The 15,959-nt window shown below is 44.4% G+C and overlaps 1 long non-coding RNA gene across 1 annotated transcript in view; it reads right to left on the reverse strand.

Annotated features, from left to right (window-relative positions):
* Positions 1 to 4,121: 4,121 nt before the first annotated feature.
* The window catches only part of LOC135110784 (uncharacterized), a 63,586-nt gene continuing 51,748 nt past the window's right edge, over positions 4,122 to 15,959 (reverse strand). Inside the window, exon 3 of the long non-coding RNA XR_010273422.1 lies at positions 4,122 to 4,201. This is a non-coding gene — a long non-coding RNA (uncharacterized LOC135110784). The remainder of the gene's footprint in view (positions 4,202 to 15,959) is intronic.

Genomic DNA, 15,959 nt, shown 5'->3' on the forward strand with positions numbered 1-15,959 from the left:
TAGGAAGGGTAGTGGGTTACGGGTGTGGTGCAGTGGGCGTGGTGGGGGGTGGGAGGCAGGTGGGATGATAGCTCGTCAGTCCGCGGTGGGTGAGCACGACTGCCAGGTTGTTTTCGTTGCAAAGGTGGATTTCTGGTCGGCGCAGGCAAGCGTGGATGGATTCTGCCCCTGTTTTCTCGTATCATTCTTTCTTTTTACTTCTGCGGTTTTTTTTCACTTTTTTTTCGTTCTTTTTTTCGTTTTATTCGTGTTTTTTTTTCTTGTCGGTTTTTTCTTACTCTATCCTTGTTTTTTTTTTCTTTATCGTTTTTTTTATATTCTTTTTTTGGGATTTTTATTTATTTATTATTTTTTTTGTGTGTCTTTATTAATATCATTTGTCCGTTTCTTTGCGTCTTATTACATCTGCTAATAACACACACACACACACACACACACACACACACACACACACACACACACACACACACACACACACACACACACACACACCATTTCAACACCCCCTCACCACCACCCCTAGCTCAATTACGCCCCCACACTCCTCCTCTACATCACCTACCCCGACACCTCTCCTCTCCCCACTCCCCCCCCCAAAAAAAAAGTAGTGGAAGCTTAAGTACAAACTCTCATATTCTCTGTTGCTGTGACTGGCCCGCCATTTTCCAGACAGGATACGGGGGAGAGGGGAGAAAGAGAGAGAGAGGAGGGGGTGGAGTACACGCGAGGAGAGGGTGAGGGAGAGAAAAGAAGAGCACGATGATAAGGAAAGAATTGGAGGTGTGGATAGGGTGATACGAACTAGCGGAAAGAAAAAAAGGAAACACAAAGAAAGGGAAGAGAAAATAAAGCCATAAAAGAAACAGAAAGGAATAGAGAGGTAGACAGAAACAGTGGATGGAAAGAGGGAGGAAAAGAGGAGGGGCACGAGAGAAATAAGAGGAGGGAGAAGGGGATGAGCGGGATGGGGGGGCAGCAGATGACAACCTAGACGCCCCAATCATCCAGCGAGTCTCACCTCCCTCCTACTCCCCCCTCTGCTGAAGCCTCTTATTACCTGTCTCACCTGAAGGAGGGGAGGGGAGGGGGAGGAAAGGGTGGGGGAGAGAAGTCGTGTACTGGTGGAGGGAACTGGGAGATGGAGGAAAGGAGAAAGGGACTCGAAGGAAGATTGAGACAGTGTATGGAGAAAATGAAAGGAGAGAAAGGGTATATTTGATAGTGGAGGTGGAAAAAAAGGAGGAAATATAAGGAAATGGTGACTTTGGTGAATATTATTAAGGATGTGTATGGAAGAAATGGTGTTAAATATGAAAGAATTGACATGATACATAAAAAAAAAAACTTAGGTTCTGTAAGAAAGAAAAGGGAAAGAAATTAAGTATAGGAGGAGGAGGAATATTAATAAAAAAAGAGAAGGAATAAGAGAAAAAAGATGGCAAAGGAGACAATAATGCTATACTAAAAATAAGACAAAAGAAATAAAGATGAGGACAAAGAAAAAAAGATGGAGTACTAATGAAAGGAACAGGAGCAATAGGAGGACAAAGAGGAAAATGACAATAATGCTAATAAGATATCAAGAATGAGAGATCAAGACAAAGAAAACAGGAAAGGATGGAGGACGTGCTGGGACATTTGTAAAAAGGAAGAGAAAGAAGAGTACGAAAAAGAAAAGGAAGATAACGAGCAAAATATTAATGATACCAAGAATAAGACGAGAAAAATATAAACACACAAAAAAAAAGCAAAAACGGTTGAAAAGGAAATGGAGGAGAGAACGATGAGAGGAAGAAAGGAAAATGGAGGAAAAGATGAGAGTAACAGAGAGGAAGAAAAGACAAAAAGTGAAGGAAAATAAGTAGAAAAGAGAAAAATGGGAGTAAAAGAGAAAAATGTGAAGGAAGAGAAGTGGAGGAGAGGAGAATGATGAGAGGAAGGGATGTTTTAGGGGAGGGAAACCAACAGTGACCGAATCACACAAAATTAATGGTTATTGAGGGCTAGGCAGCCAAAGGGTTGAAAATATACAATTTGGGATGAACCGTAAATCAAGGTAATAAATACGAAATGAAATTACTAAATCACTGTTTTTCTCTTGTAATAACGAGTGTGTGTGTGTGTGTGTGTGTGTGTGTGTGTGTGTGTGTGTGTGTGTGTGTGTGTGTGTGTGTGTGTGTGTGTGTGTGTGTGTGTGTGTGTGTGTGTGTGTGTGTGTGTGTGTGTGTGTGTGTGTGTGTGTGTGTGTGTGTTTGACAGCAAGTGATTAAGTGATAGAAGTTGATAAAGAAAAAACGACCACAGGGATCTCTCTCTCTCTCTCTCTCTCTCTCTCTCTCTCTCTCTCTCTCTCTCTCTCTCTCTCTCTCTCTCTCTCTCTCTCTCAAGAAAAACGCAGGTAACAGTTACAAAATATCACCAAAACATACAATCTTCACCACAACCATCGTAAGAATGACAATAACAAAAGCATCATCATCACCACCACCACCACCAACACAAACAACAACAGCAACAAAAAGTCGCCCCCGCAATATAAGTTCATAAACACACACACACGCACACACACACACACACACACACACACACACACACACACACACACACACACACACACACAGGAATGACGATATACACAAAAACACGATGCCTACCCATTCATTTACTTCACACACACACACACACACACACACACACACACACACACACACACACACACACACACACACACACACACACACACACACACACACATTCATTTACACACAAATGACTCAAGCTGGTGTCATTCTCTCATACTTTCTCATCTATGTACTTTACTAAAAATCATTCTCTCTCTCTCTCTCTCTCTCTCTCTCTCTCTCTCTCTCTCTCTCTCTCTCTCTCTCTCTCTCTCTCTCTCTCTCTCTCTCTCTGAATACTATATATATATTTTTCCAATCTTTTTAACAGAAATTATTATACACACAAATACATTTTAACTTATATACAAATTTTATCAACACAAGTATCTTTCCTATCAATTTCCCTCCTATTCTTTACTTTCTTACATAAAGTCTCTCTCTACTCCACAGTCATTATCTTCCTTCTCCTCCTCCTTCTCCTTCTTCTCTTCCTTCTTTTCAAATTTCCCCTACTCTCCCCTCCAACCTTTCTTTTCCCTTCTTCTCAACGCCCCCACTCCCCGGGCATCCCATCTTTTCCCTCCGCCTCGCCTCATCCTCACACTGCCTCATAGTTTACGCCCGCACCTCATACCTGTCTCCCTGTCCCGCTTACCTGGCCTCATTACAGCAGGTGAGCCCCGTGATACCTGTGTCTACCTGAGAGAGAGAGAGAGAGAGAGAGAGAGAGAGAGAGAGAGAGAGAGAGAGAGAGAGAGAGAGAGAGAGAGAGAGAGAGAGAGAGAGAGAGACTTGCGTATGAATCAAATATCTAAAAATAAAAGAAAAGAAAGAAGATAAAGAAAAAACTTAGATATACTGAAGAATATTACAAGAAAATACAAAATTAATAAAACGTTGAGTCGAATAAGCAAAAAAAAAAAAATATATATATATATATATGTAAAAAAAAATACAACGGTTTATTAGAGGTTAAAATACTCTTAAAATCTATAAAATTATGTAAAATTGACGTATGTATTTATGTAGCACAGTTCAAAATTATATATAAGTCAAGGAAGAATAAACTAGCGCTGATTGAGTAAAGAAAGCACACATCCCAACGAAAGTCTGGAGGAAACTGAACGGAAAATGAAGAGAGGGAAAATAATACAACAAGACAGGTGAACAAAATAACAAGAGGTAAAAACACGGAAATGAAGACAAAAAAATGCATAAGTAACAAGCGGAAAATGAAAACAGAACAAGGACATGAAGCGAGGGGAATAAACGTTAAAGAGAGAGAGAGAGAGAGAGAGAGAGAGAGAGAGAGAGAGAGAGAGAGAGAGAGAGAGAGAGAGAGAGAGAGAGAGAGAGAGAGAGAGCAGACACGCACACAGGAAGGTCAAGGCAGATGAACAAGATTAACAGAAAAAAAGATACACACACACACACACACACACACACACACACACACACACACACACACACACACACACACACACACATACACAACTGACCTTCGTGTAAACAGGCAGGCGAAGAGGTTTGGCTTAGAGGCGCGACTGACAGGATGACAATTCAACACACACCCGAGGCTACAGAGTAAAAAAGAATGAAAAAGAGCGTCATTAATAGAAAATACGTACATACATGAATATTCTCTCTCTCTCTCTCTCTCTCTCTCTCTCTCTCTCTCTCTCTCTCTCTCTCTCTCTCTCTCTCTCTCTCTCGCCAGGACCAGCTTGAGTCTCCCGTATTCTATGCAAATAAGACGACCCAGCCTCGTGATTACAGAGCCGCCTCGAGTCTGAGGAACGACACAGCCTCGCCAGACTTGAGCCTCGGGTACAATTAGGTGATATTAAGTCCGAAGCAAAAGACGGCCATCCGCCTCATGAAATTGATAAGGAGACAAGACGCGGCTTAATATAATGGTGGTGCCCGGAATCCCTCGTTGTAGGCATTACCCGGCCGGCGTGCGAAAGGTGTACGCGACGGGAACTCATTAACACCTGGGCCACCTCACACCTGGGGACGTTTTGCGCCCTCGCGTGCTCCAAGGGGTCCGCTGCTAAGGGGTCAATTCGCTTTTGGGTCGGATAAGCGAAGAAACGCGGGGAGAAAATCGTGGGGGGATCTGGCCGACGAGTTTTTCCGAAGTCGTGATGGAGAGGAATGGGACGCAGTGGTGGCCCGAGGATACAAAACGTTTGAGCTCAGAACTGCGCCACTTGATCATCAGCCTGTGTGTCTCACCCGGAGCCGGACCAGCGCCGCTTCGCTCACCTGCCCGCCCACGCCCGCCCGCTGCCAATCCCCTCACACGCCTACAGAATGCATCCTAGCACTCACCAGCCACTCGCCGCTGCTTGCCCACCCATAAGTACTCTCAGGAGCCTACAAGTCAGCCTCCAGCGGCCTGTGAGGAGCGAGGGGCGGCGAAGAAAGGGCTCCTCCGCGGTCTGAAGGGATTGGAAACTTCGACGAAGGACTGAGAAACCCCGGCAGGACTAACGACGCCGGCTACATCGTCTGATCACCGACCAAGCAAAGACAATTGCCACCCTCAGCCTGGCGGCCCCGGGTACGGTCGAAGCACGGGCGGTGGGCCCCTCCTGCCCTCGCGTCAGGAGAGGGAGGGAGGAGGAGGTGCTCTTTTTCCTCCCTCCCTCTCTCCCTCTCCCTCCCTCTCTCACTCCTTCCCTCTCACCTGTAGGACAAAGGAATAAACATGCAGTCGTACTCTCAGACCGCCGCCGCCGCCGCCGCCACCTCCTCCTCCGCCGCCGCCGCCGTCTTCTTTTCCTTTCCATCCCATACTCACCTTAAGCGCGCGCGCGTCCATATGTGTGTGTGTGTGTGTGTGTGTGTGTGTGTGTGTGTGTGTGTGTGTGTGTGTGTGTGTGTGTGTGTGTGTGTGTGTGTGTGTGCGCCGCGCGTCGGTAGCAGATAGTTCACGTAGGGACGCCACAACCCTCACGTCCCAAAGCCCTCCAATACTATAAAAACAAAAAGATGAGAGAAAAAAAAAAAGAGAGAAATAAACCTGCAGAAGTTATTACCTTTGATACCATTCACCTCCCCCTTCCCCTGCCTCCCTCCCCCCACACACCACTCCTCCCCGTCACAACCCCACAACCCCCTGCGGTCACCTGTGGTCTTCACCCGCATCCCTCCCCCGGCACCGCAAACACCCCTTCCCCACCACCTTGACCGAGACTCCCAATCAACACCCATATTTAAGAAATTCCAATTGCATCTCCCAGAGCCATCGCGCATCCAGTGTCCCGTCATTACGATAAATGCTCCTAAGTGAAGGGACCCACAATTTCCGATTAAAAGATATTACAAAAATCTGGCCTGACCCTCCCAGAACTTGAAATGAGGGGCTGCGGCCAAGGGCGTGTCCCTGTCTCCAAATAACCACTCATTTAGGTCCTTACTTCATCGTGATAGGACGCGGGGGTCAAGGGTTACCGTCTGGAGCGTCACCGCGTGTCCCAGGAGGGGGAAAGACACGGGCAGGGGGCGTGCAAGGGAGGACAGACCCCGATCCTCCTCCTCTTCTTCTTCTTCTTCTTCTTCTTCTTCTTCTTCTTCTTCTTCTTCTTCTTCTTCTTCTTCTTCCTCCTCCTCCTCCTCCCCGCCGAAGGAATATATTACTAAGGATGGGTGATAATAGCGTGACCTTGAAGGAGATATTTGACACCGTTGCGATTGGGTTCTCTTTGCTCCTCCTCCTCCTCCTTCTTCCTCCTTCTCCTCTCCTCAGTGTGTGTGTGTGTGTGTGTGTGTGTGTGTGTGTGTGTGTGTGTGTGTGTGTGTGTGTGTGTGTGTGTGTGTGTGTGTGTGAGATGGAGAAGAGAGGCAGGAAATGTTACCCTCCACACACACACACACACACACACACACACACACACACACACACACACACACACACACACATTCTCTACACTTTGACCTCACGTTCACACAAACACCCCACACTAGTTTTTCTTTTTCTTTCTTTTCTTTTTTTTTTTGGGGGGGAAGGGAGGGGATGTTCATCTTTTCCAAATAATCATCCCAAACGGGCGCGCGCGCGCGCACACACACACACACACACACACACACACACACACACACACACACACACACACACACACACACACACACACACACACACACACTCGCTTGCACGCTCGTGAAAACAATTCATTAAATGCGTGAAATAATCAGATGTCTGTATTTCCCGAGAGAGAGAGAGAGAGAGAGAGAGAGAGAGAGAGAGAGAGAGAGAGAGAGAGAGAGGGGGTGTCAAGGGAGATAAGACCAAGCAAGGTGGAGAAACTGGAAGAAAAATAGGATGATAAGGAGGTGGAGGAAAGGTGATGAGAGAGAGAGAGAGAGAGAGAGAGAGAGAGAGAGAGAGAGAGAGAGAGAGAGAGAGAGAGAGAGAGAGAGAGAGAGAGAGAGTGGGGAAGTAACACGGCAATATAGAGGTAAGAAGATGTGGTGGAGGTGCATAATTATGTGTTTACCTGGTGGGAGACAGGAAGATGTTAGGTCTTTCTCTCTCTCTCTCTCTCTCTCTCTCTCTCTCTCTCTCTCTCTCTCTCTCTCTCTCTCTCTCTCTCTCTCTGAATTTCTTTTTATGTCATCTAGTTTTCTTTCCTCTTTTCTTTAATTCTGACAAAATTAGCATATACAACAACAAAAACAAGCGACAACAATGACTAATAATGATAATAATAATAATCGCTATCGTCATTGTCACCGTAAGATAATCAAGGCGATAATTAAATAAGAAAATTCAAGCTTATTATAGAAAAGCCATTATTTCCTCTTTTCTCCATATAAAACAAAAATTTACATAACCACACCAATACTTGTACTGCTCTCTCTCTCTCTCTCTCTCTCTCTCTCTCTCTCTCTCTCTCTCTCTCTCTCTCTCTCTCTCTCTCTCTCTCTCTCACCCAGGCTCATTCACCACGCCACGTACCCAACACCTGAACCCAATTCTCCAGCACAGCATCCCCCATCCTTACCCATTACTGCACCGCCGCTCTGACACGTACAGATGCACGCACTTCTCACCTTCACCCTCAGCCTGCACTCAGAGGTATAATCCCCAGCAATAGCACATTCTCGGCAGGCCAAAACAGGTCCCCTTCATATCAACAAAGGCTTCAGATCGTCAACAGATGGAGGAGGATCGAATAAACAACAAGGAGAAAACCACGTATTGCCCTGGTCTCGGTGTATTACTTAGCATTTCCACCACTCTCGTATCTGGAGGTGATCGGAGGCGATGCGTATGTACGTAAGGCAGCTTTGCAAGTCTTACCAAACACTGACCGGCGGTGGAGTCCTGCTCAAAAAATGTTTCCCTCTCTTTCTCTCTGGGCGTTTAAATTTATTTGTTGTAATTGCTAGGTAGGTGGCATAAGCAATAGCGCCGCTACCAACTGCAAGCTGCTTCCTCCTCCTCCTCCTCCTCTTCCTCCTCCTCCTCCTCCTCCTCCTCCTCCTCCTCCTCCTCCTCCTCCTCCTCCTCCTGCTTCTCTTCTTTCTTCCTGGTATTCCCACATCCAGCTAACTTTATCTTCCCGCTGTATAACCTCCCCTTTCCGCACCCGCTCTCATTCCAGTTACTTTCCAGGCTTCGTGATGCAGTACATGCATAATCTAGGGGGAGGAGGAGGATGAGCAAGAGGAGGAGGGATAACAGAAAGGATTAGGAAAATAAGAAGTATAAGAATAGGAATAAAGGGCAGTGACGAAGACATCAATGAAAAAAAAAAGAAAAAAAACAGGCAACAATGAAAACAAACGACGAGAAAAATTAGGAAATCAACACAAAACTAACCCCATCAGTGATCTAGTTTCCGTCTTGCACTTTGTATCCTCCTTTAACACCTTGATACTTAAATTTTCGAAGCAGTTTGGAATTTTCTACGTCTTTCGTTAGGGAGACCAATTAAACAAACAAGCTATTCTTTTTTTTTTCAGCCTCCTTTTGACGTAGACGAAAAAATAGTAACATGGAGGCAAACTGTAGTGATCCTGTATATTTTCCGAACTCCTGACATCTACAGCGGTTTAATCACCAAGAACTCTGAGCTACGGCACCAGACACGCCTCCCTCAAGTGTGATCTTCCTCTATTTCTCTTTCTATCTCTCTCCGCAAGCGATCCTGTGTCTAAGATCTTCGTGTCTACCAATGTGCGCCTCTCTCTCTCTCTCTCTCTCTCTCTCTCTCTCTCTCTCTCTCTCTCTCTCTCTCTCTCTCTCTCTCTCTCTCTCTCTCTCTCTCTCTCTCATGCACACGTGAGGGCTGGATGGATGAGGTGGCTGGCCGGGTCTCTAACCACAACTCACACCCCGGAAGACGCAGGTTAGTCACTCTCACCAATATGGCAATTACGATGAAAAAAGAAAAGAAAAGCGTTCATATATATTTCCTTATTCAATATTTCTTTTTTTCTTTTAGGGCCGTAACTTTCGTCTTCCTTTATAACTAAAACATATACTTCTTAATTCGTTTCCTCTTTTAGTTAAGTAACTTCCGTGTGTCATTCCTTTACGTACACGTCCAATATATATATAAAAAAAAATAAATAAATGAATGAGAAATACAACTTAAACATATATATCCTAATTCATTCCTTCTTTGAGCTGAATAACTTGCATCTTCCTTTACGCGTCCAATTACCAACCGCCGCGCTGCACGTCCTTGCCTCTGCTTGGACCAATGGCAGCGCTCCTTCTACGCTTGCCAGGCAGGAACAAAAGTTGGCGATAACTCCACCGAATCTCAGGAGAGGGTCGGCATTTTTCTTGATTTGGTGGTCCTTTAATTGGCGCCAATAATGCAATTAGTCGGAGCGGAATGATCAATTAAGGAGGAGGAGGGGAGGGCACAGGGCAGGGGAAGGGAAGGACGGCAGGGGAAGGGATGGGAGGGAGGGGAGGTGAGGGTAAGGGTAAAGGAGACTAGGAGGAAATGGTGGAGGAGGAGGAGGAGGAGGGGAAAGGGAGGGGAAGGAAAGGTTATTACGTTGATGGCAGATTCGCGAAAAAAAAGTAAAAGGGGAATTACCACGAATTAGCCAAAACTGCTTGAGGGGACGAAGGGATACTGCGAGGAGAGGTGAGGGGAAAGGAGGAGGAGGAGGAGGAGGAGGAGGAGGAGGAGGAGGAGGAGGAGGAGGAGGAGGAGGAGGAGGAGGAGGAGGAGGAGGAGGAGTCTGACAGAGGGCTACTTTTTTATGGTGCATGCGAAGGGAGGAGGAATGGAAGAATACGAAGCAAAAAGAGGGGAAATGAGAGGCTGGAGCGAAAGTATGGTTGGAGGGAAAATGCAACCCTAAAAAAAGGAAGAGGAAAATGAGAGGTAGGAAGGAAAGTAAGGTCACGAAGGAAAGGGGTAAAATAAAAAAAATAAAAAAAAGTTAAGGAAAATAATTACCTACATTTTTTTTTTTACATCGTGAAATAAAAAAAAAAAGTAAAGAAACATTTAACAACATGAATAAAAAAAAAAGCAGATAAGTAGAACATGACTTGGTGACAGACAACAGACAGGGGCAAAAAATCTTAGAAGTCTATCATGAAAAAGGTTATGAGAAAAAAGAGAGAGAGAGAGAGAGAGAGAGAGAGAGAGAGAGAGAGAGAGAGAGAGAGAGAGAGAGAGAGAGAGAGAGAGAGAGAGAGAGAGAGAGAGAGAGAATTAAAAAAACAAACGGACAAACGTGAAATTGAAGAAACGAGCAAACGAGGGGAAGAAATGAGGGAAGGAGAGAGAAAAGGAGGAGAGGAGGGAGGAAAAAGAGATACAGAGGCAAAAGAAAACACCACACTAGGAGACTAAATCGAATCAGCCAATTTGATTAACCGGGGCGGGCCGGATAACTGAACAAGGCATTAGAGCCACAACCGGCCTCCTCAGCTCCGGTTATCAAAATATTAGACAAATTTATGCGTGGAGTAAAAGCTTCCGGAATCGAATTTGGCGAAGCGAGAGCCGCGCTGGGGAGAAGGAGGGAGAGGGAGGGAGTCAGGGAAGGGAGGAGGAGGGGGGAGCAGGGAGGAATGGGAATGGGGGGAGGGGCCAGAATGCTTTGACCCTCTGTGGCTGGAATTAGGAATCGCTAACAAGGAAAATTCCAGTTTAAACCGACGTCATTATCAACCGTCAAAGGTAATTCCGCGATCATTTTTCCCTTGATTAACCTTATTTTAACAATCTTCCAGTAATTTTCCATATTCATGAGATGCGTATATATTTTTTTTTATTTCCATATGTTTCTATCCTCGTTTTTCATCAGGCGGATAAAAAAAAATTCATCCATTAATTTACTTCTTTGTGTGTGTGTGTGTGTGTGTGTGTGTGTGTGTGTGTGTGTGTGTGTGTGTGTGTGTGTGTGTGTGTGTGTGGGGAGGGGGTGGGAGGGGTGACTGGGGTGTTTATCTGTGTGTATATTCTATTCTTTAAATTTTCAAGACGTTTCACAGTATTTAAAAAGTGCAATCATTGTAAGTCTCTATACTTCTGGCAATCAGTGGATGTTTCTTACGTATATTAACATCATCACCATCACCATCATCATTATTATCACAATTTCTAGTCTAACGTTACTTCTCTCCATACCAGTACATAAAATTATCACTCACACTAATGCAAAATAATGAAAATGAGAAACTTTACTATACCTAAAATTATAATACAAACAAACCAGAAGATATACAGATCTGAAACATACAGGTACATAAATAATTAATTTCACGCGAAGTGTTCTCAGAAAAATATGAATAAAAAAAGTAGACAAGTATGACAACCTTACCTGAAGCTCCATCTGATTACCTTCACCTGTCCCTGCACACACACACACACACACACACACACACAATGGCGAGACAAGGCAATCCGAAGCGGGTATATTGTTCATTGGATGTGGATACTACCACCACCATCACCACCATCACCACCACCACCACCACCACCATCTTTATCATTCCTATCACCACCAACACTACCAACACTACCAACGCTACCACCACCACCATCAGTTGCATGACCACCACCACCATCACTTCGACTATTGCTACCTCAACTAAAACTATTAGAGCAACCATCACCAACACCACCACCATCACCACCACCACCACCATCACCACTACAAATAAAAAGAGAAGGAAAATAAAAAAAAACGATAAAAAAAGGAATGGCACACAGAAATGGAAGTGGAAGATTAGATAAGGGAAGGAAGATGAAGGAGAGGAAAGGAAGGGGCAGGAAAAATGGGAGGAAAGGAGGGAAACAGGTAAAGGCTAATTAGAGGAGAATTCAGGTGAAAGAGAAGAGAGAAGGAGATGAAGAAATTATACTACGATCACTACTAGGATGCTGCAGGAGGAGGAGGAGGAGGAGGAGGAGGAGGAGGAGGAGGAGGAGGAGGAGGAGGAGGAGGAGGAGGAGGAGGGAGGGAAAAATAGTTAAGGAAAACAGGAACTAAGCATTGAAAGTGAAAAAAGGGAGAGAGAGAGAGAGAGAGAGAGAGAGAGAGAGAGAGAGAGAGAGAGAGAGAGAGAGAGAGAGAGAGAGAGAGAACCTTGTCCTACGTAGGGAGAGCAGCATGAAGGGGATGGAGAGACGGATGGAGGCATGGAGGGAAGAGGAGGAGAGGAGGGAAGGAGGGGTGGAGGGGAGACTTGGGTCGGGTCTCCTCGGGTCCTCTGAGCGGCGAGACGAGTAAATGATGATGGATAACCACTCGCTCGCCCACTCGTCCGGGGGTACTTACTCTTTTGTAATGAAAATTATACCTCTTGTCTGGAGCCTACGTAGTGGTGGTGTGGTGGTGCGTGGTGGTGACCTGGAACACCGCGGCCTGATCACCACCGTCACCACTGCCACAACTACCACAGTCACCTCCGCCACTACCTTCCCTGAGTACCAACACCATTTTCACTACCAATACCACTAGTACCACCACCACCACCACCACCACAACCGTCACCACCACCGTATCAATAATACCATCATCATTATCACCATTCAAAAATATACATCAGCATTATTCTCTCTCTCTCTCTCTCTCTCTCTCTCTCTCTCTCTCTCTCTCTCTCTCTCTCTCTCTCTCTCTCTCTCTCTCTCTCTCACTACACTTCATTAGCGTTTCACTTTCTCTCATGTGCGTGGCTAATGGTTATGAGGCAGCCTAGTTAATGGGGGCATGGAAGCTGAGTGAAGGGGCTGCGGGCACTGAGGGGCTGAAAGACAAAGAAAGGAATCATGCAGAAAAGGATCCCTATGTTAATGAAATAAAGGCGGTAAAGGTACAAGGTTACTGAGAGTGAAATAGATAATAGATAAAGGTGAGGATTTATAAAGTAGAGATAAGAAAGGTGTCTATTCTATTAATTTTTACTTTATCTATTTTATCCTTCAAAGAGTAATAGATATAACAGTTCTTGAGCTTTGAGAAAGTTCAGGGTATCTTGAGGTTCTTATAATTTTAACTACAGGGCAACTAAACGATCCTTTGTGCATAGTTTATAAGGAGCGTGACAGAACACACACACACACACACACACACACACACACACACACACGCACAATGACATGAGACTGACCGACTCAGTGAGGGTGTTTAGTTCATCCCTTCAACATAGAGCTTGATAATTATGTACTTTCATATTGACTCACCTCACCTCAAGGTAATTAAGATGATAAAAGAAAATAATTCACAACATCGCCTTAGATCTCACCACATTCCTCCTCCAATCACTCCACGCCACATCCCTGACCACCTCGCAACAGCAGCACCAGCACCAGCGCAACCACACCCCTCAAATAACATACAAGGAGAACAGCCCCCAGACATCCATCCTTCTGAAATTAGCTTAGTCCAGAGTTCACTTGGCCTGAATGCAACACCACCGCCACCACCACTACTCAACCACTCACCACCGCACACCACAGAATACATCAAGCACATAACACATTCTGCTGCCTCGCCAGCTCCACACCACACACCACACACCACACAGCACACAGCACACCACAGCCTTGTCAGAATATGGATAAAAATTACATAGCAATGAATTAATGAATAAATAAAATAAATAAATAAATAAATAGGGAAAAGTTATCAACACATGCACAGAACTAAACAAAATAAAAGTTTCTGATAACGTGTCCAAAACTTTAATGAATATATAGATAAAAGAGACGAACCATGAGAAGAGAAATAGAAAAAATAAATAAATAAATTGTTTTTTCCCCTCAAGATCAAACAAAGAATTTTCATAAAGAAGATCAGTTTAGATTCAGATTCAGATATTTCAGTCTACAATATTCATTCTTCCAGTTACACTTCACAAACCTTCAATGTCACTAGTTTACAAGTGTCTAATATCCGATATAACATTAAACTGTACATTGTCACATCTTGTACAGTACGATATATTAGGTGCACGCCATAATCCTTTAAACTTATCAATAATTCTGGAGCACAGGTGTCAAGGAGGAGATATGCACAGAGACGAAGGGAGGGGGTATTGTGGCCACCGGCTCCTCGCCCTCTCTTGACCCTCGCCTGTATATTACTAAGGCACTTGATGTAATGGAGACCTATGCTGTTTTCATGTTTATATCCTTATCGCGGCTTTTGTAACCTCACAGTCGATTGTCTCTTTTTTCTCCCCTCTCTCTCTCTCTCTCTTTCTCTCTTTCTATTTCTCCTTTTCTCTTTACTTCAAGAGGTTCATATCCGCCTCTCATTGCTTCACTTTATTTCTTTATCTCTCTTATTTCGTTTTTTTTATCCTCTTCCCTTTTTTTTATCTCACTTCAGTTTTTCTTCTCCTTAGCTTCTTTCTCCGTTTCTTATTCCTCTCAGTCTCTTTCTCCTCATTTTCCTATTCGTTATTATGTTATCTTTCTCTCTCTTTCCTCTTCTTCCTTACTATCACTCGTAACTAATACAATTATCATCATTATCATCATCCTTTACTTTATCCTACTCTTCCTTCACCTCTCTCCTTAAATCCCTTCCTTCTATCCAACTTCTCTCACTCTTGTTTTATTTGTTATTTATTCTCCAGGTTATTTTATGTTTTTTTTTATCTTGTGTTCTTCCTTCACATTTTTAGTTCAGTCTTCTCGCGCCTCTCTCTCCATCATTATCTCCTCATCCCTCATCGTTCCGCTTCCCTCGTCACCTTATCAATACATCATCATTCGCTTCCTTCCACATCCTCAATTAAATATTTCCTTCATAATTATTTTTTCTCAACATCCTCCTCCTCCTTCTCCTCCTCTTCCTTCTTATCCTCTTCCAGCATCACTAACACTTATGTCTAAAAGAAGCCTTACATCAATATCCTACGTATCCTTTGCTTACTTCATTCTCTTTTCTTAACCTTCAAGACCTACCTGTTCTCAAGTTCACGTGCTTCCTCTAACTCTCCTTGTTTTATACCCCTCAAATTATAAGTTATCTTAAACGTTTTGGTTTCTCATAAGGATTATTTCTCAAAGGCTACTGGATTCATTATACGAGTTTTTTCATGGGTGTTTTTCATACTGACCAAGTAGAACCATGAAAACTCCCCTGAAAACCCTGATAATTTCCACAAGATTCTGTTCAATGTAGTCATGATTAGGTGAAAACTATGAACAATACGATTTTCATGGATGCTTTTCATAGTGACCATGTATATTCCTTCTTAACATAACTACAAACACTAATAATTTGGACTAGATTCAGTAAAGTGTAGTCGTGTTAAACAAGACGATGAAACATTTACGAAAAAGAAATAACTCTCCGCCAGCCTCGCACACTTACTCTCCCACACACGAGGCCTCGCTCCTCTCCCAGCAGCTCCCAGGCAGATCCCTTTCCCTTCGGCCTCAACCTCTCTATAAACCCTCATATCAATTTCTCTCCGCCTCTAACACTCCTTTATTCGTGTCATTTGAACCACACAACTAACACTTCCCTCTCCTCCTCCTCCTTCTCCTCCCCCTCCTTTTTCCTCATCGTCCACACCTCCTAGTACCCTCACCAGTACCGCTACCACCACGAGTACCCTCTCCTCTTCTTCCTCTTCTTCCTCCTGCCTCTAGTGCTCGAGGGTGAAAAATCAGGGTCCTTCTCTCTCGTAATGACACAGTTTGAAGGGCGAGAACACGACGCGATGAGTGTTCTGGCGTGCTAACGACAAGGTATCTGTGTCGCCCGCCCCCAGAGAGAGAGAGAGAGAGAGAGAGAGAGAGAGAGAGAGAGAGAGAGAGAGAGAGAGAGAGAGAGAGAGAGAGAGAGAATAGGTACTAGGGTGAGGGTTAGGGATGGATGGAAGCAGGA

The sequence above is a fragment of the Scylla paramamosain genome, chromosome 20 (genome assembly GCF_035594125.1).
Source record: "Scylla paramamosain isolate STU-SP2022 chromosome 20, ASM3559412v1, whole genome shotgun sequence".
Lineage (NCBI taxonomy): Eukaryota > Metazoa > Arthropoda > Malacostraca > Decapoda > Portunidae > Scylla > Scylla paramamosain.